General features: G+C 35.9%; 1 pseudogene; it reads right to left on the bottom strand.

The window, feature by feature from the left end:
• Positions 1-19,183: 19,183 nt before the first annotated feature.
• The window catches only part of LOC108718542, a 125,912-nt pseudogene continuing 120,626 nt past the window's right edge, over positions 19,184-24,469 (bottom strand).

The following is a 24,469-nucleotide window of genomic DNA, read 5'->3' as shown; positions in this document are numbered from 1 at the left end:
GCTCAGTCATGTGCATCACACATCAAACAAAAAATACTGGTCCCTCAAAATTTCCAAAATTGCAAGAGATCCATCTGAATTGAATTCTTAAATGAATTGTTTTTTCCCAGAGATGTTAGTTTTTTAAGACTTCAGTGCTGAATCTTTTGCACTCTGGACACTGCTATGCTCTATTACACGTGAGACCCAGGCACAACCTCTTTACGAACTATGGAACAAAAATCTTTATTTACTGATACTGTATAGGATACTGTAAGGACATAAAAAGCATGTGAAAAGTCATTCAGATCCTTCAGCTTGTACCTCAACCCTTTTAAAGCTGTGTGCCATATTGGATTTGTTCAGGTTTTTGGGGCACAGTTAGGGCTGAGGGCAATTCAAAGGACATCCCACTTTAGCCGAATGGAAGCATCTGCTCATGAGTCTTGGCAGCTTTCTTACTGCTGCTCAGTAGCAGTGTCAAAATATCATAAGTGCCGTAAATCTGCTCTTTTCTGCTTTTTTATTTAAAAAAAGGGAATAAACTATACAAGCCGAAAACTCCAACAGAGCCTAATGTCGCTAAGAATTAAAAGACATTTTGTTAAGCCCATTTGTGCATGCAATTTTAATGTGCCAAACAGCTGGCTCTTAAGGTTTTATGAAGAAATGTGAAAATATGTTGGCAATTATTCTTGTTCTATTCAGTAATGCAATTCAGATCAGTAAAACAAACAAGTTGTACTGTATGATAACCAAACCACAGCAGCGTATATGCACCTTGTATACTATAATAGTGCACTTCACGTTTGCCCTTCACACTACTTGCTGCTGTGTATTATTTATGTTGTTAATTTATTTCAGTGCAGTACATTATTAAAGTTTTCTTCTGTCTTCAGCCTTTGGGCAGCATAAATAAATGCACATTTTAAATATACACTGTGTGTTTGCTTTTCTGGTTCCAGAAATGGTTGTTTCAAATTATGCCTTAAAGTTAAATTCACTAACCAGTCCTTTTTGTGTAGCAGGTAGGAAATGTCAGCCATTTTCATTGTTTTTTTTAACAAAAAGGTTATCCTATCTAAATTATTTATTTAAAGAAATATATTGTCAGATCTCCTATAATAACACAAGACAAACAAACCAATCACCATTCTGCTTTAGCAGAGGCAGCAATAAGCTTGAGGCTGCATTGACAGATCCATCTGGCGCCCAAGGCACCTGTTACTGGTGACAGAAATGACCTTTGTAGCAGCTGTCTGATCTCATTCACCAAGCACTAAGCAGGACTGAAAATCAAACCTTATATATGCCAGCTTCTAAAACAAATGAAAGTTTTTGAAAGCGTTTTAATGCATGTTGCCTACATTACAGTACTGATATGGGACCTGAAATCCAGAATGCTGAGGACCTGGGGGTCCTTTCTATAATTTGGATCTCCATACTTTAAGTCTACTAAAAAATAATTTAAACATCAAATAAACCCAATAGGTTTGTTTTGCCATCAATTACAAAGGTACTACAAAGGTTTTGCCATCAAGAACAAAGGTACTGTTTCTTATTACAGAGAAATACATTTTTAATTATTTGAATACAATGGAGTCTATTGGAGATGACCTTTCCATACTTTTGAGCTTTCTGGATAAGGGATACCATACCTGTAGCACTATCATTCACAGAAGCATCAGCATTATATGACATGTTGCCTGGAATAGTATCTTATGATGGGATAGTCCAAACAAAAAGTACTCACATAAATACATTTGAGCTCAGTTGCTAAGATATTTGACAATATTTTATAGTTATGTTGCCTGTAGATACATTTTATTCTTGGGTATTTATAAAATTGGTGGTTTTGGTGGTAGGTGGAGGATACATAAGACACAAACTTTAATTAACAATTAATTTTGGACACATCTACTGAAATAAAGTGTATGTCACATAAGAAGTAAATAAGTAAACATAAAAGCTGCTTAATAAAATAAATAAAATATATACTGTTTATATAGAATTATTCTCAAGTTATATGAAAGTGCCCAAGTAAAGTGAAAAGAGCATTACCAGGAGTAAATATTCAGCATTACTTTATGGCATTTAGCTCACTATACAATTTATAGGCCTTAGATAGTGGGCTTGTGTAAATATCTACAATATGTTAGGCATGCCATGGTTTCGACATGTCCCCAGAAGAGAAGCCTAACAAGTGATAGGCTAGATCCTTAGTTAGTCACAGTAGAAGGGAAGGTAGTCCGGGCTAGTTAGTACAAGAGTCTAAAGCTCCAGTGAGGAGTGGAGAGGGTTAGTATTGTACTGTATATGAAAAACGTTCTTTAGAAATAGAATGTCCAAAGTCCTTGAAGTTCCCCTTTCATCCGACTTATAGAAAACTTGTTCCCCTCGAGTAAAAAAATCGTACAATCCAGATATAAAATGAGTCTGTGCTAAACAGGTCAGGACATAGCAAAAAGGAAAATAGAAAAGGGAGGAACAGAGAGAACATCATAGTGCAGTATATTTCTTAGTGTTGTAGTTCTATAACTTCATACAAGCTCATATTCCAACCATTTTTAACCTATAGATTATTTGGATCCCATATGACTGGAGAGAGTTTTGTTTAATAATTCTCCTCTATATTATTGTAGTAAACAAGGGTGAATATACTGTTTACTGCAGATTTATGTTGCCCATAAATTATATTATTTGAGTCACATATGACTGGAGAGAGTTTTGTTTAATGACTCTCCTCCATATTGTTCTAGTAAACAAGGGGGAATGTACTTTTTACTGCAGATTTATGTTGCCCATAAATTATATTATCTGGGTGTAACAGATATGTCACCAAAGCCACATGCTAGGCCTATTTACTAGTAGGTTACAGGTGGACCAGTAAGTTATATGCCTCAGATGGGCTGCTAGGTAGTATTTTGCTATATCAGGTACGGAAAGGTACAGACCCCCTTGAGATGTTTTTCTTAACAGCACACACCTTTTGCTATTTGTGGTTTGGAATTAGCCCAAAATATATAGAAATGTAATGATCATAGATTGAATAGCATTTAACACTTTGTGAGTTGAAGGTATGGGAAGTTTTTCAAACAGGTAAAGTAGCCATGGAAGAACACTAATCTTTATTGCACATATTCGATAAAACCACTCTAGAGTGCCTTGGTCCATTTTGCTATATCAGTTTTAATCCGCTTGATCATGATTAGGTACTTTATGTTTCCAAGTCAGCTTGTACCAGGGTATTTGCAGCATGCATCAGTTTTGTGACAGGAAGCCAAACTTCTTTGAAGCTTTCTGCAGAGATACTGCACCTTTCATCTATATTTGCCAGTGTAGGGACTTTGCGTGTAGCCTTAGGGTGGTGAAGAATTCCTTGGAATTAACATTGAAAGGCCTTGTGCATTGTCTCCAGAACTCTACAGTGAGTAAAAGTGTTTCATAAATCTATTTCACTCACAGTTTTATTTATTTTCTCTTACAGTGGCTAGCACAGCGTGCTTGGTTTTGCACAGGGAAAATGTTTAGGTTGAAAAATTGCACTAATAAACCATTGACATCTCAGAAACCATAAGAATAAAAAAAAAGACAGTTTGTGAAAAAATAATTTTTAACCATGCACTACAGTTTAGTTTTTTTTTTAATAATAGCAATGGACCCCCTTTAAAGGAAATCTGTACCCCGAACAATGTAGGTGTCTATAAAAATACATTGCATAAAACATAAAACCCTGCTTCATCTCAATAAACCATTTTCCTAATAATATACTTTATTAGTAGTATGTACTATTGCGTAATCCTAAATAGAAATTTGCCATTGTAAGAACAAATGGCAGCCCCCTGGGATCCCACAAACAAACCAAACAATCATTCTACAATAACTCTACAGTTAGAGCTGCAGTATTTCTGGTCAGGTGATCTCTGAGGCAGCACACAGACCACCACAAAATGGTTGCTCAAGGTAAGAGATATAAAAGGGCAATATTTACTGACTTACATATTCCAGTTTGGTAAGATTCTTTAATAGGCCACATAATATGATATTGAACTTTAATTACAATATATATATATATATATATATATATATATATATATATATATATATATATATATATATATATATATATATATATATATATATATATATATAATTTGAATCTTGTTTCCTTTGGTCTGGGAATTCATAATTATAGCAAGCAGGCAGGAGCCATTTTGTGGACACTGTTATTAAGGCAAGTCTTGCATCATCTCAGAATCTTGTTTGTGCACCAGAATGGGGGACCTGATGCCCCTCCCCATGCACTGGTTAAACTATTAAATGGTTAAGAGAGAGGGGGAATGTGTGGAGTGCAGTGACATCTAGTAAGTGCTGAATGGATAGTGAAAGTAACAGCCTGCCCCGCCTCTATAGGCATAGAGGAGGGGCAGGCAATATTTGAGATTTTTAAATGAATTTACAACAGCTATGAATGCTTTACTAAAAAAAAAAAAGAATTTGGATTTCATGTTTAATTTGAAAAGGACTTTTATTATACAGCTTTTTATGTCTGGGTGACAGGTCCACTTTAACGGAGAAGTTTGAAGGCATACCATTATTAATATGTTCTATCTAATTATGAGGACATATTTATAAAGCACCTAAATATTCTGCTGTGCTGTACAACAGAAGGTTATAAAAGAACACACAAACTATGTACAAATTCCATCCTAGTTAATTTTTAATCATGAGTGGAACATTTCATATTACTTGACTGCTGCTGTAACATTACCATAGACAGAATACTATAGAATTACTAGAATGCTATATATTTCTTTTAAAATAAAATACAATTAATATAATTAATGAACCTCATTGTGTAAAAGAAATAAATGGAACATACGTATTTTGATGACAACTGCATTTTTCAACTAATAAATAAATTCTAAATTGTAGTAAAATGAATTTGGGGTTCAAATGCTCACACATACCTAATGCACTGATGTACTCAAGCTCATAACAGCTAGAGTCAGTACTATTGTTTATTAGTCCAACAATAACAGCAGCACACTACAAAGTAAATGAGCCTGTCCCTGCAGCATTTTTGCCATTTTTATTGTTTGCCTCTAGAGTTTTCAGATATCCAAGCTGATTTTTCTTACCAGCTTCAGCTCATGGTTTATTGTTTACTGTAGCCAGAAGGGCAGAGGCACCGTACATCAAGTACAAGAGGTGATTTCTAAAATTCAGTTTTGTAAATCTATTTTTCTATATAGAGATGATGTCTATAGTACAGGAGGAAATTGTACTTCTGTTTTTGTAAATAACTGCGTAGCCTGGAGATGAGCAAGAAACCTAGAAACCTAAAAGAAATCTAAAAGCCTCTAAAGTTTCCTTTTACAATTACATTTCCTTAAAAGGACATGAAGGTTCTAGGCATAAACCAGATATTTTAATTCTGTACCTAATGATTACTCAAATATGTTTCTTATTTCAAGTTTATATTTTTCTTTATAGTTAGTATTTTTGGCAATGCACCATCCTCCACCCTTTTTTCAAGGAGGGGATCAAGCTAATTAAGGGCCTACATGAAATGCCAGAGAGCTGCATAATCAGAAGCAACATTTCGAGGAGATATTAAAGTGAAAAAGGAATCATGTATATCCCCATTATTATATAATAAAAACGTAGTATCATAAATAAAACTCTTCACTCAGTTTTCTTTTGCTGAACTCTGAACTCAATCTGTAACTAATGTTAAAGTGTTAGTAACACATTTTGCCCAGTGCTAACCTCAAGGTTCAGTTGTGAGCCTTTTGTTAATTTCTCTTCATACATTTATCTCAGTCTCAGTTATAACCTAAACTCATAAACTTGTTATCATGAATAAAGCCCTGTGCTCAATTTTCTTTAGTTTGTCTCTGAAATCTTTCATAATTATCATAAAATAGCATAAATAAATCTCTTCACTCAATTTTCTTTTGTTGAACTCTATTCTGTATCTATTGTAAAATTGTTAGTAACACATTTTGTGCCAGTGCTAACCTCAAGGTTCTATTGTGGGCATCAGTTGTTAATTTCTTTCCACACCTAACTCTCTTCTTTGTCTCAGTCTCACTTGTACCCACCCTAAATTTAGCATGGGTTGGAGAGTATCGCCTGAAACTGAGCAAGTCAAAAGAACCAAATATCTCATAAATCCTAATGCATGTCACTTTCTGTTTAAGATCCTGAATTCAAAAAATGGAAGGGGCTTTTTTTTTTCTTTTAAAAAAGCCTAAATTATGTGTAGGAGAGCTGTGTACACTTGTCTCTCTTCTGAAGTGCTGCAAGCTTCCAGAGTTTTCTGTGTGGGAAAGTTAGTTGGGAACCCCCAGTGGCAGAAAAGTGCGCTCTCTTTAGGGTGCGGAAGGAAAGGGAGTCCTTCTCAGGACTTTGAAGCAACTGCCACATAAGTGGGGACTCTCCACAGCATTTCAGAGTGAAGTTGCTCCTGGCTGGCAGGCTACCTATATCACTGTTATTTAAAGGTATAGGGGGTTATTTATCAAGCTCCACATTTATCTCACTATTTCTAAGATAAAAATCCGAGCAACTCCGAATTCCCGAATGACCCTTAAAAAAAATTAAAAAAATAGGTTCTGGGCAAAAAAACGGAAACTTCGAACCTTTGCCTGAAAAGTCGGAAGTTTTTCGACTTTTCCGCAAAATTAATTTTTATTTTATTTTCGGAGTTTTCTAACTTTTTGGCCCAAAATCCCCGGAATCATTGGATATCGGTACTGACAGCAGCTCAGACACTGGCACCTTCCCCATTGACTAATACAGGACCCGAGAGCTTTGAGATGCCGGGTTTTCGGATTTGGATCTTTCATACCATCGGAGTTTAATAAATCCCGAAAAATTCGGATTTTATTTTTTTTAGTTCTGAAAAATCCAAATTTTTCGGATTTTGGGTATTCTGAGCTTAACCCCCCCCCATGTCCTGCCAAATAAATCCATTAACTTTTCCAATGTGTATGTTTATCGCGGATAAGAGAAGTTCACAGGAAGGCGTATTACAGTTCAGCCTGTCCTGACCCTGGGTGAAGTCACGATATTTTTCGATGCAAAAAAAAACCCCATAGACTCTGATGTTTAGTAAAAAAAATGTTGCATGGCTTGAAAAATATTACACCAAAAAATAGCCATTGACTTCAATGTTTAGCAAATATTTTGCTGTTTCACGAACTTTTAGCGAAACGAGCCAGATTCAATCATTACTCTTTAGAAAGGTGAGCTTTGTTATTTTACTCCAGATTAAACTGTAGATTAATCAGTTTTTTTTTTTTAGATGACACCTTTTTTAAACTGGAATTATACATTTGTATAAAATCATCCCACAGTGGCATTGTTTGGCGTATTCATTTACTCGTTCGATCTTTGCTCTCATTTTTTAAAGATAAATGTAAAAAAATCATTAGTGAAAATGAAGACATCTCAGTGCATAAGTACTGAATTGGGAACTGTTGCAAAGACTGTAATCTCATTTTGAATAAGGAAATTATTCTCAATATATTTCAGTTTAATATGACAAATGGTGGTTAGAATCGATGTACACTTTTAAAGTATTTTTTCCAAAAATGTTTTTGGGTGGGTCTTGATAACTTTAACTTAAAAAATGTAAATGGAATTAGTGTCTGGTTAGAATAAGGTGGTAAGTAGAATAGGGAAATATATCCATATGTAGGAAGGGATACATAATGGTACTTATCAGTAGTGATGGGTGAATAAATTCGCCAGACACTAATTCACAGTGAATTTCCACGTTTCGCTGCAATCAAATTAATTTGCAACACTGTGGCAACAATTCGCAGGTCCGGGTCAAAAACTTCAAAATTATTCAGACGCCCATTGACTTCAATGCGATTTGTGAATTTTTCGCTGTTTCTCGAATTTTGCCTTAACGGCAGAGATTCGCCCATCACTACTTGTCAGATATTGGACTTCGCATTGAATTACTTATATGGGATTGTTCCCACATTCCAAAAATGACTGGTAGGTTAACTGGATTCTCATAAAACCAAACCCACGTATTATTTTGATCAGGACATTAGACTTCCAATGGAGCAAGAAATCATGTGAATATTGAACTTATCCCTTGCTATAGAGATAAAAATAATCATTCCCAGTCATTCACATGGTGTTATGAGAACTAGAATTTTCTTAGTTCCTTTCTTATTGGAGATTTGTGGCTGATTCAAATCACTTACCAATTAAAAGTAAAATGGTAACATAATTATGGAGTGCTGTCTTTTCTACAGGTATGGGACCTGTTATCCATAATGCTTGGGACCTGGGGTTTTCCGGATAATGGATCTTTCCGTAATTTGGATCTTCATACCTCAAGTATACAATTTCAACATTAAAAATAATCCCAAAAGGCTGGTTTTACTTCCAATAAGGATTAATTATATCTTAGTTTTGATCAAGTACAAGGTAATGTTTTATTATTACAGAAAAAAAGGAAATCATTTTTAAAAACGTGGATTATTTGGGTAAAATGAAGTCTATGGGGGCTTTCTGGATATCAGGTTTCTGGATAACGGATCCCATACCTGTAATTCTCTACAAACACACATACAGTATTTCCCCTTTACCCTGGGTTGTGGTGCAAAATGTATTTACATGATCTGCCATTGTAGTTCTTAAACAGAACCCAAACCTGACAGCAGCTTTTAACTCCTCTTAGCACAACCTCAGTTGGTAAAATATTTCATGTATTTCTAATAAAAATACTTTTTACAAGATTATTGATTAATGGAGCAATTAGACAATTAATCAACGGAATGAAACTTAAATTCAGAGCAGCTAGTTTATCTATTACCCGCATTTGAGGAACAGCCCGTTAAAATGTATTTTTTAAAACATGATGACATATGTTACCTGGTTTGAAATGTATAAATTATTTAAGCAATGTATGTACAGGTATGGGATCCTTTATTCAGAACATGTTATCCAGAAAGCTCTGAATTATAGGAACATCGGTCTCTCATAGACTTTTTCCAATCGAATCATTTTGCATTTCCTTTTTCTCTGAAATAATAAAACAGTAGCTTGTACTTGATCACAACTAAGATATAATTAATCCTTATCCCAAAAAACCCCCAGGTTCCAAGCATTCTGGATATCAGGTCCCGTTCTTGTGATTTGTAAGCAATCATATTTCCTTAAGGCATTATTCGTTTTTGCTGTTGTGGAGGCAATGCAGTAGTTTGATTACTACAAACAAATTGCATTTTATGCTTATTTCCATAGATACAGTTGCACCACTCTGTTAAGAAATGAAGCTGGGACAAAAATAATTGTATTACTGCAGACTGTTTTTCTCCTGGAATATAGCAATTTAGCTATTTAGATTTTTTGCACGTCGAAATGTGTTGATTTCTTGTTTTCTTTTCTTCTACACTCAGCAGAAAAGTTGGAACAGATTGCAGCATACAACAGCGTCCGTGTGAATAAACAGTATCCTACAGCTAAGGGTTAACATTTATTTTTTAAAACATGATGACATTTGTTACCTGGTTTGAAATGTATAAATTATTTAAGCAATATAAGTATGTGCAGGTACGGGATCCTTTATCCGGAAACATGTTATCCAGAAAGCTCTGAATTACAGGAATGTCTGTCTTTCGTAGACTCCTTTCCAATCGAATCATTCATCATTTTAAATTTCCTTTCTCTCTATAATAATAAAACAGTTCCTTGTACTTGATCCCGACTAAGATACAATTAAACCTTATCCCGCAAACCCCAGGTCTGAAGCATTCTGGATAATAGATGCCATTCCTGTGTTTTGTAAGGAATCATCTATCGGCTGCCAATGATACACATCACAGTTTTACTAACACACAAGCACCATAAGAGAGAAATTCAAGAGACCTACATATAAGATAGTTCACATTCAAATTAACTTTTAGGGGCATATTTATCAAGGGTCAATTTGAAAAACGTCAAAATTCAAATTAAAAAGACAAACCGAAATGAAGTCTTAGGGGCCCAGTCACCAAGCTCGGGTGAGTGAATAGAGGGAAAAAAGCTTGAATTTCGAGTCGTTTTTTGTGCTCCTCGACTATCGAATTGGCGTAAATTCGTCTGAGTAGAATGATTCGAATAGATCGAGCGCAAAAACGATGCGACTATTCGCCCATTCGATAGTCGAAGTACTGGATTGAGCGCGAAAACGATGCGACTATTCGCCCATTCGATAGTCGAAGTACTGTCTCTTTTAAAAATACTTTGACTGCCTACTTTGCCAACTAAAACCTACCGAATTGCTTTAAAAGCCTATGGGAAAGTCCCATAGGCTTGTTTTCCAAGTTTTCGATCAAATAAAAAGGCATTCGATCAAATGAAAATCCTTCGAGCGAATATTCGATTGTGCGCCTATTCGCCTGGCGAATATTCGCCCATTCGACTATTTGCCAGCGCGTAAATTAGCCCGAATTGCCTATTCGATTCTATTCCCCAGTCGAATTTCGACGGATTTAACCCCTCGAAATTCGACCCTTGATACATCTGCCACTAAGTCTTGTTTTGGCTGAATAGGTCAGTTTTAGAATGATTAGGTCCGTATTCGGCCAAATTTGAATCATACGAATCAGAGTAATAGCACATTCGATCAATTTGAAACAACGTTTTTCCTAAAAAAAAACTTTGATTTTTCAAAGTCCACCAATTGACTCCAGATAGGTTCTAGGAGGTTTTAGATGGCAAATGGTCAAAGTCGAATTTTTCAAGAGACAGTGGGGCTCATTTATCAACACTTGCCAAATTTGCCTATGGGCAGTTACCTATAGCAACCAATCAGTGATTCGCTTTTTAAAGCCAACTGTAAGAAGAACAATGAATGCAGCAATTTGATTGGTTGCCATGGGTTACTGCCCATTGGCAACTTTGCCCAGTGTTGATAAATGACCCTCAGTACATGATAAATTTCGATATTCTAATTTTTGATTTTTTTTTCAAATTTGAATTGAATTTAAACTATTCCCTAGTCGAAGTACACAAAAAAGTCAGAAATTCAAATTTTTTGAATGCGAAATTTCACCTCAACCTTTGATAAATCTGCCCCTTAGTATGATGTAGAGAGTGATATTCTAAAACAATATTCAGTTAATTTTTTTTTTAGTTATTTAGCTTTTTATTCAGCAGCTCTCCAATTTGCAATTTCAGCAATCTGGCTGCTAGGGTCAAAATTACCTTAGCAACCATGCATTTTAACAAGAGTCTGGAATATGAATAGGAGAGGGCTTGAATAGAAAATGGTAAGAAATTGTATCATTAACAATACATTTTTAGCCTTACAAAGCATTTGTTTTTTTTTTAGATGGGATCAGTGATCTCTGCCCCCCCCCATTTGAAAGCTGGAAAGAGTTAGAAGAAGTCAGATCATTTAAAAACTATAAAGAAGAAAAAAATGAAGTCCAATTGAAAAATTGCTTATAATTAACCATTCTTTAACATACTAAAGGTTAACTTAAAATTGAACCACCCCTTTAAGCATGAATGGACATCTGGGCCCACTGACCTAGGAATAATTTGGGTGATAAGGTAAGATATTTTGGGCCTCACATGCAGTCATCCCCGAAACCAGTTGTATTGCCCCATCACTTTTTTTGTACAAAGCATTGAATCAGCAGTGGTATTCTTTATTTTATATTCCGGATGTGGATGTTAAAAGTGCTTAATTGCTTCTAAAACAAAACAATACACAGAATTGCAATTAAGATGCATGGACATAAATGAACAGATTAAATACAAAGTGGATTTGTTTTTGCTGATGTTGCGGATTGTGACACAGTGAAGTTTTAAGACAACATCTGGACCAAAAAAACAGAATAGCAGGCAGCAATTGCTAAAGAATGCGATATGATTGCATTACATTTCCCCACAATCCACCTTCCTTCAGTTCCAGATGTTGACAAATGGCTCATTAAATGCAGCAGAGAAGGAACAGAGAGAATAACCGCTAATCCGGTGCAGCTAATAGACACAGATAAATTACTTATCCGCTTTATTATTATTATTATTATGTGCATCAGCCTTCCCATTTGATTTAACTTTAAAAGAGTTTACCACCCAAAACCTGGGGGTTCTGGGTGGTATTCTGAGCAACGTTCAATTTACACTTTTTAAAAATTCTGGTTTTGAGTGAAGGACCCCTTTCAATATTTCAAATTTTAATTAATTATTCCAAAAAATATTAGTGTGTAGAGAGAGAGAGAGAGAGAGAGAAAGAGATAAACTAGCAGTGGACATCCTTGAATTAAGGGAACACAAGTAACAAAATAGTTTCATATGAATTTGAATTCTATTCATTGTAGTGCACTGCTGGGCAGGCTTGGTATTTTCTTTCTTCTGGTTGAATGTTGGCATAAATCTCCTCCGCTACTGCTGAATTTGTAGCATTGTTGGTTGATGGCTGGAAGAAACAAACAGAATACTTACTGGCACAGTAAAATGCACACTATAGGGCAGATTTATTAAGGGTCGAAGTGAAAATTCAAATTTGAATTTTCAGGGGGTTTTTTTGGTCAAAACTCTCAAATTCGAATTGTGAATTATCCAAACTCAAGTTTTTATTCGAATTTCGAGATTTATCAAACTCGAATTTGACAATTCAACGACCTAAAACCTGACGAACTACTGTATACGTCAATGGGAGAGGTCCAGGGATCAATTTGGTGATGTTTGTTGCCTTCATGACATTCAAGTTTTTTTTTAGAGTTTTTATCAAATTTAGTTGAGTGTTCGGGTCAATTGAATTAGTTTTAGTTTTTTGTTTAAAAAATTTGATGTTATCAATAAATTTTGACTAGTCTAATTTAAAATGTATGGGAGTTTAGGTGAGTTTAAAAAAACATGAATTCTAAATTTGACCCTTAATGCCTCTATGTAAAACAATGTGATCATAATATCCAGAAACCCATTATCAGAAAGCTCCAGTGTAAGCATAGAATTCTTATATTTTCGATTGATTTTTATTTTTCTCTGTAATAATAAAACAGTAGCTTGTTCTTCCTCATGTCCCAAGAATCCCACATCATAGATCCCATTCCAGTACTGATATGAAATATAGTTGTGCTAAGATTTGTTAGAAATAACTAAAAATCAGCAGCTTATTTTTTTTATATATATGAAACTCTTTGGGGGGAATGTAATTAAAGTCGCAAAGAGCAAAACAATTTGCACAAATAAGAATAAAAATCCACATCTCGCAATGTAATATTGTTCCTTAAACTGTTATTGCATTGCAAATTGTAACTGTGCATTGCGCATTGTAATTGCGCACTCTTAAGAAGTGCTTGAAGGTGTCGTAATCTTTTGGAGCAAACAGAACAATTTTTTATAGTTTGCATTGGCGCAAAACTATAAAATTCGCAAATAGTCTTCCACTGTTAGAAGTGATCTCTAAACAGTTTCCGTGTTCGCAAAAGCTATATTAAATTCGTGCAAAGCAAAATTTGTTCGCGCAAAGGCATAACTTTTCACTTTGCGAATAATTTTTCCGTTACCGACTTTTATTACATTCCCCTGTTACAGTGTAACGGAATAATAGTCAGAAAGATTGAACCTGGTCCAGTAACCCATATTATCAGTGCATAGCATTTACTGGTCACTTGTATTACATTACTCCAGCAGTGTTAACGATTTGCATGCTGTTTAGGCTTAGAATACATGTCATACTTGATCCAAATGAAGATATACTAAATCTTTATTGGAAGCAAAATCAGCCTACTGGGTTTATTTAATGTTGAAATTGTTTTCTAGAAGACTAAGGGGCCGATTCACTAAATTCGAGTGAAGGATTCGAAGTACAAAAACTTCGAATTTCAAAGTATTTTTTGGGCTACTTTGACCATCGAATGGGCTACTTCGACCTTCGACTACGACTACGACTTCGAATCGAAGGATTCGAAGTAAAAATCGTTCGACTATTCGACCATTCGATAGTCGAAGTACTGTCTCTTTAAAAAAAACTTCGACCCCCTAGTTCGGCAGATAAAAGCTACCGAAGTCAATGTTAGCCTATGGGGAAGGTCCCCATAGGCTTGCCCAAGTTTTTTTGATCGAAGGATATTCCTTCGATCGTTGGATTTGAATCGTTCGATTCGAAGGATTTAATCGTTCGATCGAAGGAATAATCCTTCGATCGTACGATCGCAGAATTTGCACTAAATCCTTCGACTTCGATATTCGAAGTCGAAGGATTTCAACTCCTAGTCGAATATCGAGGGTTAATTAACCCTCGATATTCGTCCCATAGTGAATCAGCCCCTTAATGTATGAAGATCCAAATTACAGAAAGATCTGTTATCCAGAAAACCCCAGGTCCCAAACATTCTGGATAATAGATACCTGTACATTTAAACGCTTACCTTGAATCTGAGGTTAACTTTTGATTGCAGAGTTTCCTTTTCTTCACCTTTATGTTTCCTATGCAAAGGTATAGTTTATTAACTATTATCATTATCTTGTATAGTTTATCATTGGAAATGTAATTCTTTAAAACTATTATAAATAAATATGATGCAGATATCTTTAACCCTGCCAGGCACAAAAGTCCTACCTGCTTGCCAGAAGTAGGATCTACATACAACTTCTGCGTACACAAAAGACAAACACACATACAGATTCACTAATGGGTGAACTGTTGCCAGTGAATGCTACGCCACACTTCGCCAGGTGAAAATTCATTACCACTACGCTAATTCATTAAAATTTGAAGTTGTTTCCTGGGCACTGAACGCTGGCGACTTTTTGCTAGCATTTCTTCGGCAGTGCAAGTGTTTCAAAGCAATATCAGGCTAACTAACTTCGTCAGTCCTCTAATGCTTAGGTCAAATTGAATAGGGCGGGTACATTAAAGTCGTATGGACATTTTTATTTGAGATGTTGGTGCAAGTGCTTGAAGTGGCCACTTTTTATTACAAATTTCCAAAGAACCTGAATAAAGACAAAAGAGATCCTCTAATGCCCTACACATGAGCCCACCCTAAAATGAATGACCCATGCCCCTCTAGGGAAAAATGTTTATCCAAAAAAGTTTAATAGTTAGAACTTTTGCAGGCAATTCCGCTTAAAAAAAAGGACAAGTCGCCTGTGTTTTTACAACTTTAATGCATTTCCGGCAGACAGGATATGATGTAATTGACGTAAGACTGAGGAAGATCTACCTTCATTTTAGCAGTTCGCCAGGTCTGAGGGGGCGAAGTCAACTCTGGCGAAAGAGGTAACGTTCTGTAAAATTCACACTTTACTGAATTAGCGGAGTAACAGCTGTTCTCCAGGGCTAAAAGTCGCCTGGTGATAGAGTGGGGTCCCGTTCACTAGCGAATTGTCACCTGCGCCTGTTAGTGAATATGCAACATTTGCAGATTCACTTCGCCCTTTAGTGAATCTGCCCCAAAGACTTTCTTACTTTTTTTTTTTTTTTACCATTTTGAGTCTTATTCTGTCTCAAAGCTGTTATTACTGCATAGTATAACAAGTGGCCTGGGTTACTCAGACCCCTAATAACATTAGTTATCAGTTATTTTTTATGCAATTTTGTTCTGCATTGTTGTTGAGTACTTGTTTTGCCCAGTGTGACTTTTTGCTCTGCTACAAGTTGAACACTAATCGTATACTGTATATATTATATATTTTTTAAATTATTCATTTGAGTGATGTTATTACATTTTTAGGTCTGCATTGGAAATAATAATATGATAAGCAGATGCAATGACCCCATGCATTTGAGTAAAATGGGCTGACAGTGAATGGGTTTAACCATTCATAGTTCAGCTTTGAATTCATCATGGGAAATTAACACTAGATTGTCTATTGTGTAGATTAGCTAAGACTGACACTCAACCCATGGTTAGGGTAATAATCATCTGTTTCCTATTTAAGTTGGTAAGAGTATTGGCCTACTAATACTGCTGTAGCTAGATAATGGAGATTGTATTTCTACTGGTGTTTGTATGGCATTTTCTAAATAGCATGAAGGGTTAACAACCAATATTAGAAAATTCACTGCCAGCTATATGTTAGTGAGTATGTGACAATTATATTTTATTAAATGTAATTAGAATAGCATTTTATTAAATTAGTTGTTTCAATTGACAATAGAATTGCATAGTTTTGAGTTTGTGGAGTGCAGCCACCAAGGACATTCCTCAATAGTCAGCTCTTTCATATTATTATATTATAAAATACCTTCTCTGTACACCTAAGAACATAAGAGTGCCGTTTCGTACTTATAGATTATAAAAATGAATTTAATGGAAACAAAACCAACAATAAGGAGGTTGGTAGCAGTGTTTTGTTGGCATGGCAATGTTTGTCTGGGCTCCCTACCTATGCTGACAGCATGACACAAAAAGAACTAAAAAAAAAAACAAAAAAAAAAAATTAAAACGTATGCATTTGGTTAATATTTTAGCAAAACAGAACGCTTACCTTTTAATGCAAAGAGTTGTGATGATGATTATTGCAATAACAGCAAATACGGCAGATCCTCCATATATGAAAGGAAAGAGAGGCAGCTGCATTTCTTAATAGAAAAAACAGTGGAAATAATGCTGCAGTTTTTTTACTTTTCCAAATACAAATTTAAAGATCTGGCTGGTTGGTAATGTATAAAAATAAAGAATTAGCAAGCATGGAGTTGGTTGTGCTCACCACTCACCAGCCTAATGGTTTTAAAAACTAGTGGTGAGCACAACTTTCCATTGTTTGTTATAGTTTATACAGGAGCAGTGACCAGCTCCATGTTGTAGCTCCCACCCTTCCCAACTATAGTCATATATATATATATATATATATATATATATATATATATATATATATATATATATATATATATAGACAAATACAAGAGTCCTCTGCACTCAAACCATTATCAATATATTTAAGACAGAGACATTTTGTGCATACTGCTACTGAAAAATGAAAGCTCCCACCCTTCCCAGCTATAGTCAGGTGATCCCTCTGGTGTCTAATAAAAGGGCAGCCAAGTTTGGGAGTTTTACTTTGAAAGCAGCTAGTAAGTTGCAGGTAAAACTTAGTCCCTTTGTAAAATGTATAATTAAGCAATTGAATTCTTAATGAATCAGATGAAAATTAAGCGTAGGACTGGCCAGATATGGGATGACTTTGACGTAGTTGGCCAGCTTAAATATATTGCAATATATGGACAAACAATCCCTGTTTTGTTTAAAGGGTAAGGCATTTTTCAGTAGCAGTATGCACAAAATGTCTCTGTTTTAAATATATTGATAATGGGTTGAGTGCAGAGGACTCCTGTATTTGTCTATATGTATGTAGTGTTCACGCCCTCATTGCACCCCCTTTATACATTTTACAAAGGTTTAGGTTATTTATCAAAGGTGGAATTTTAGAGTTTTTTATACCTCGAATGAACTCACAACTCAAATGGTTTCTAAATAAGGAAAATATTCAAATGAAAAAAACCTTTAATCGGCAATTTTGGGGTTAGCAACCCGAAAACTCTAATTGCTTGAATTGATTGAGATTTCGGGCAGAACCCTCCAAAAAAACTCGAACATCATGCTGGCTATTAACATCTTCAAATGGTTCAAGGGACCCCTGCCATTGACTTCTACATGACCTTGATAGGTTTTAGATGGTGAATTTTCGCATTCGAGCTATTTCCAGGGTCGTGTTTTTTGGGGTTTTTTAACCTGAAAAATTGATTTTTGACTGAAAAATAACCTCAAAAACAAATTTTTTTGTGGAAAACACAACTTGAACCTTAATAAATCTGCCCCGACTGTACTTTTGCACATTTCTTTTAAACTTCTATTCTTGATTTCTCTTTATTAAGTCATACATTCACTTGGTTAACTGAACATTTCCCCTTTATAAAGTGTATGCTGCTCTCCAGCTGTGTCCCAATCAAGTATTCACCCGAGAACATGTTCACTCACCTTTGCTCACCTTTACCACAGTGACTTCATTTCCTTTTTCTGTGGTAAAATTACATATATAAAGCCCCTCATCCTTGCTGGTAAAATTCTGAATGATGAGAGTAACATTACACAGGTTTAAGCAGTCCAAAGAAATGTGTTTGATGTCATTAAGTTCATATCTTGGCGTGTGAACCTTATCATTACAAAAGGCGAGTGTGTCCATCTTCCCACGGTTGAGTCTTTTCACGACTATTTGTTTCACAATTGCTTTTAAATTGCACTGGAAATTCAAAGATATGGTTTCGTTGGTCCTAAATGTATGGTGAGATGATGCTATTAAGTTGTCAAAATCATCTACAAAAATAACAGATCAACATAATGTAGCATTATTTGTATTATGGAAAGACACTAAGGGCATGTAAAGTCTAAAATAGAATCATGCTAGAAATGCTGTATTTTGTATACTAAATATAAACATGAACTTACTGCACCACAAGCCTAATCAAACAAATAATTTATGCTTTCAAAGTTGGCTACAGGGGGTCACCATCGTGTAACTTTGTTAAACATCTTTGCAAGACTCAGACTGTGCACATGCTCAGTGTGGTCTGGGCTGCTTAGGGATCGTCATAAACAAAGCTGCTTGAGTTCTGCATGGCTGGGAAGTAAGGCCGGGGCTCCCCCTGCTGTTCATAAATATGATTGTTTCCCTGCTCAGCAGTTAGGGACCGTCTAACATTTCCTATCCACAGCAGTAAATGAAGGGGGAATTTCACTGCATACAGTCAGGTTTCATTTTTTAATTAAAGTATATTGGAGATAGGTTTCTTTTTCATTAAAGAAAGTAAAAATGGGATTTTGTTTTTTTGCCTTTACATGCCCTTTAAATAATAAAAGAAATGACAGAGAGATCAATGCAATCATAGTGTAACCTATTATTTCCTTGGCCCAATTAACTATTGACTGATTTGGCTGATGAAAACCCCAAACAAATGAAAATAGACCATACAGTAATTATTCAGTTTGTGATGAATATGACTTTACCAGTGTAGAGAATCTGAAAGTTAATGGTATTTTGCTCAGGCAGTTCTCTCTAGACAGCAAAGGTGTTGCTCAGTAAACCCTAGGTGATTATCTCCCTTTCCAGGGTAAAAGTGATGTATTAGAAATTCTCTGTTTGCCCAGTAGGTGGCATTGTAAGTAAGTAAATAAAAGGGAGAGCACAGGCAGGATTCATCTAGCCAATCAGCTCAAGGAGTATAGCGGGGTTAGTACCCTGCAGTGTCCAGTCCACTAGTATAGGAACCCAAATGGTTGAGATTCAGGGACACAGTGAGTGAGATTCCTGAAGCAGGGGACCATGTTGGGAACAGACTAAACTGGGGAATGGCACCACCACCTCCAGAGAATACAGACCATGAGTGTATGTACAATTGTGAATTGATATGCTGTTGTGAAAGAAATACTTATGCTGATTCATTTGCTACTCTTTTATGAGTGGAGTTCTGAAGTCACAAGAAGTAACATGCCTGAGATTAATATGTGCTAATTCGATTCCTGAAGACTCCTGAAGCAGGGGACCACAGTGGGACTTGACTACACTGGGGACTGGCACTAAAGCCCATGGGTGTGCTACACCAGTTAACAAAACGGTGCAATATATGCAATGCATTCTTTGTGCCCAGATATCCTAATTATCTTCAGCCATAACATTTTTTTTTCTTTCTTTCTTTTGGTGGATCTGTCTGGAGTAGCATTAACAAAGCCCATTACACATTTTGTGCTCTCTCTTATTGGCAGGATTGCTATTGAAATAGTTTAACCCCACTGCCCTGATGTTGTTCTGTAGCCGGAGAGTTTGGGATTGCCATCTCAAGTCAGAACTAGGTGGCTGCACATGTGCATCTCTTAGTGCTCTATGGCCACTGATTTCTCAATAAAGTAATACTTTTTTAGATTTTACGCTCAATGTTTAAATTTTACTGTACTGCGAATGGACACCATGACAACCAATCGCATGATTTTAGTGTTTAACTTGCAGCAGGCTGAAAAAGTTAATCACTGATTGGTTTCTATGGGTTACTGGCCAGGTGCAAATTTGCCCAGTGTTTATAAATGAGCCCAACCTGGTGGCGTTCATTACAATAGTACTTTGTCTTAGTGATTTGAATCCATGGGGGTGCCTAACTGCAACCCCCCCTATTTACTTATACAGGGCAATCACATCCCCTTTAAGAGACATTTCCCAGAGTAAACCCCACCCTGAGGTTTAATTTAATATTCATGATTGTGTGTCAGTATACAATGTTGTGGAATGCAGTCTCTTTTGCACTCAATTATTAAAATAAATGAAACAGAAAGATTTAAAAATGCTGTACATAAAACCTATAGTTAGTATAATGTATCCCATACCTGCTCGAACCTCAATTATTTTTTTAATTTTTCCTTTCAGGGAAGTGGTGATAGAGCAGTAATAAATACCAATATCATCGTGTGACGTAGCAGTCAGTCTCAGAGATGCGTCATTTGGTGACCGGTCATTAAACATCACTCTGTCCTTGTATTTCTCTGTAATGTCTTTGCCAAGAATTCCATGAATGGAACACAACCGCTCTTCAGAAAATTCAACAACTTTATACCAGTCAAACTGTATTATAGTTCCTTCATCATGGTATATGCATTCCAAATCCAAATTCTTACTCAAAACCACAGTGGTATCCACTATTCTGCCATAGGCAATGACTAAAATGTAAAACAAACACAATGTTCAAAAGTCTTACCTTGTAGGTTTCATGGAGCACAGCCCTCCTTTCCCTGTGTCTCTTAATATGTGGCAAAATAAATATATACAGTTGCAAAGATAATCTGCTGCAATGTTTAGGCCCATAGTTATATGTGTTTAAAATATTTTACATCAAAAAATGGTTAACATAAAAGTATTTATACCTAGGAATGAGACCATTTTTCCGCCTTATACAGATTCCGGTTGAATTTTGCGGAAGTGGCGAAAAATTTTCCGAAATCTGCACTAGGATTCTACCATGCATTTTGGTTCGCTGAACACCTCCCCCGTGGTTTTTTTTTCATGCAGGAAAAAAACACCATTGGTAGAATATAAAAAAATCAAGTGTTTGTGCCAGAAAGAATGCTAACAGCATTATTACAATTATTCACTTTTTTTTTTCACAGAGTGCCCATCGAAAAATGCATTTGAAGGAAAATAATATGGTGAGACAAAACCCATTGGCCACAAATGCATCTGCTGAATTTTCTCTATTTTGCTACTTTTTTTTGCATTTTGTTCTCCTTACTATTGGTTGTATGGGAATCTCTCACTTCTTCTGACATCAACAGATAGAATTCATTACAAAGCTAATAGCGATGTAATTTGGTTTTTATTTTGATTGAATTTAGAATTTTTCACCATTATTTTGAACAGCCTGAGACCTTGGGTCATAAAAATAAAGAAGTGCAATACAGTGGGGTTAGACATCATTCACTTCAGTTCTTGTCCAGTTGAGCTTTCAATCTAAGGACCCTATCATACACACACTATGATCAAATTATCATTAGAATTATATCTCAGTTAACTTTCCTACATGAATTTGGAGCGCAGGAGAAAAACCTGGGGGAAACCCATACAAGCATGGAGTTAACATTCAAACTCCTTGCAGAAGTTCTTTGACTGGGGAATTAATCCTAGGACCTCAGCACTCTTAAGGTGGCCATACACGGGCCGATAAAAGCTGCTGACAGAGCTGTCGGCAGCTTATTGGCCCGTGTATTGGGCCAATTGGGCCCACGATCGGATCAGCCCGATATTGCCCACCTTGAGGTGGGCATATCAGGGAGAGATCCGCACGTTTCGCGACATCGCCAAACGAGCGGATGTCTCCATGTATGGCGACCTTTAAGAAAGCAGTGCTAACCAATTTACCCAAGGCCAGTTCAGTTTTGGAAGAAAAGAGGAGCTCCAGGCTAGAGTGCCTAACAACTTGGCATCCCCCACTGATTATACCATTCTGTGTACTTTCAATATACACATGCTTGTGTAGAATGGTGTCACAGTGATAATATGTGGTGTATTCTATCACTATTTTACACACCTTTATAACTATGCCCCTTCATATACTGTGAAAAAAATGTACAGTGCTTCATGTACAAGAACCAGGAATAATCTCTGTAAAGTCCTGTGTTAATGTTTCTGTTAATAATAATAATAATAATAATAAAGGGAAATATTTAAACAAAACAAAAACATTCCCATATTTACTGACTTGGCACTATGAATCATATAATCATAAGACAGTGGTCTTAAAGCTCAATGTATTTTTCATGTTTGAAATAATTTTGAACCCCCAAATAAATGAAGCTAATGTAACTGGTTATTACTAAAAAAGGCAGGTAAAAAAAAACAAAAAAAAAACTTACTTTTGCTTAGTTGCAGAAACACCAGACACATACTAATCCTCATCTTCTCAAGCCGTTCTGTATGTACAGAACACAGGAAGCTATTTAGTATGTATCTCTTTCACTAGTAGGCAATACAGCTTTATAGTTTCCTAAGTGGGTTTTACTTCGCTATCCTATTTATAGACACATCCTTTTTCACCATTAGAGAATAATGAAAAAACAGACCTGACATAAAGTGGGTACTAAGCAAACACAGAAACAATTCAGGCCTCATAAACTATAAGACAAGGTGTAACGAATAGGGATTGGTGTATTTGTTTTAGCACCTTATTCCAGGCTTTAGAAATGAGGTTTTACTTGTTGCTACAGGTATGGGATCTGTTATCTAGAAACCCATTATCCAGAAATCATGGAATTACATAAAGGTCACCTCACACATTCAATAATTCCATTTTTTAAAATTGATTTCATCACCCTCTTTAGTAATAAAACACTACCTTGTAATTGATTCCAACTAAGATATAAGTAATCCTTACCGGAGACAAAACAATCTTATAAGATTTAATTTTTTTTTTAGTAGACTTAGGGCAGGACTACACGGCCGATTCCGCCGCGCTGCTCAAAATCGCAGGCGTCATGTTGGATGCGACGGAAACAAGGTAAGTAATGGCATTGTCGGATCGTGTCGCATTGTTGATGCGACATGACTGTTGGATGCAGACGCAGCGTGCAGCATCTGACAGTCGCGTCGCATCAATGCATCGACACAATGCGACAATTGAATTATTTACCTTATTTCCGTCGCATCCGACGGGACGCCTGTAATTTTGTGCAGCGCGTCGGATCGTGGCGGAATCGGCCCTTAAGATATGGAGGTCCAAACGGAAAAAACCCTTATCCAGAAAACCCCAGGTCTGAGCATTCTTGATAACAGGTCCTATAACTTCAGCAATTTTATGCAAATATACAAAGGTTTGGGCACCCCTGGCCAAACCACAAATTTAGTTTATTTTGTAAGTGGAAAATAGTGTGCAACTACTGCAGGAATAAGTGTGTACATATCCATATTTACAGATGTTAAGGCACGGTTTTATTTTACAAACTTTACCACACAGTAACAAAGAACATAGTACAGGATTAGGGTCCAGAAAGCTCAGAATTACAGGAATGCCATCTCCCATAGACTACATGGTATCCAAATAATCCAAATCTTCAAAACGTATTCCCCTTTTCTCTGCGATAATAAAAAACTATCTTGTACTAAGATATAATTAATCCTTATTGGAAGCAAACCCAGCCTATTTGGTTTATTTAGAGGCAGATTTATTAAAGGAATTATTCAGTATAAAAATAAAAACTGGGTAAATAGATAGGCTATGCAAAATAAAAAATATTATTAATATAGTTAGTTAGCCAAAAATGTAATCTATAAAAACAGGAGTGTCTAACATAATAGCCAGAACCCTACTTCCTGCTTTGCAGCTCTCTTGGTTTCCACTGATTGGTTACCAGGCAGTAATACCAGGCAGTAACCAATCAGTGACTGTAAGGGGGGCCAAATGGGTCATACTTGTTTGCTTTTGAATCTGACCTGCATGCTAAGGATCAATTGCAAACTCACTGAACAGTTATGTCCCATGTGTTCCCCCTTCAAGTCGCTGACTAACTCAGAGTTAGAGAGCTGAAAAGCAGGAAGTTGTGTTGTGGCTATTATGTAAGATATCAACTCACTTCAGCCTTAATACAATACATTTTTGGCTAACTATCTATATTGTAAACATTTTTATTTTGCACAGCCTATCTATTTGCCCACTTTTTAATTTTACACTGTTCCTTTAAGGTTCGAATGGTAAATTTGTCATAACTCACAAATTCGAATTTAAAAGCACTAATTTGAATCTGAATAGGAATGTGAGATTTATCACACCTCGATCATTGAAACAGTTCTAATTTGAATATTCACCACCTTAAACTGGTTCATTTACAGTTCAGTCAATGGCAAAGGTCAGTTGAAGCATTTGAATATGTTAATTGCCTTCCTGACATTCTAGGCTTGATTCAAATGAATTTTGAATTTTTGGGTTGACACTATTAGATCGAATAGTAGACATTCAAGTTTTTTCATAAATAACCTCCCATTC

The sequence above is a fragment of the Xenopus laevis genome, chromosome 6L (assembly GCF_017654675.1).
Source record: "Xenopus laevis strain J_2021 chromosome 6L, Xenopus_laevis_v10.1, whole genome shotgun sequence".
Taxonomy (NCBI): domain Eukaryota; kingdom Metazoa; phylum Chordata; class Amphibia; order Anura; family Pipidae; genus Xenopus; species Xenopus laevis.
The sequence above is the reverse complement of the archived record's forward strand: the minus strand, read 5'-3'. Positions and strand labels throughout refer to the sequence as shown.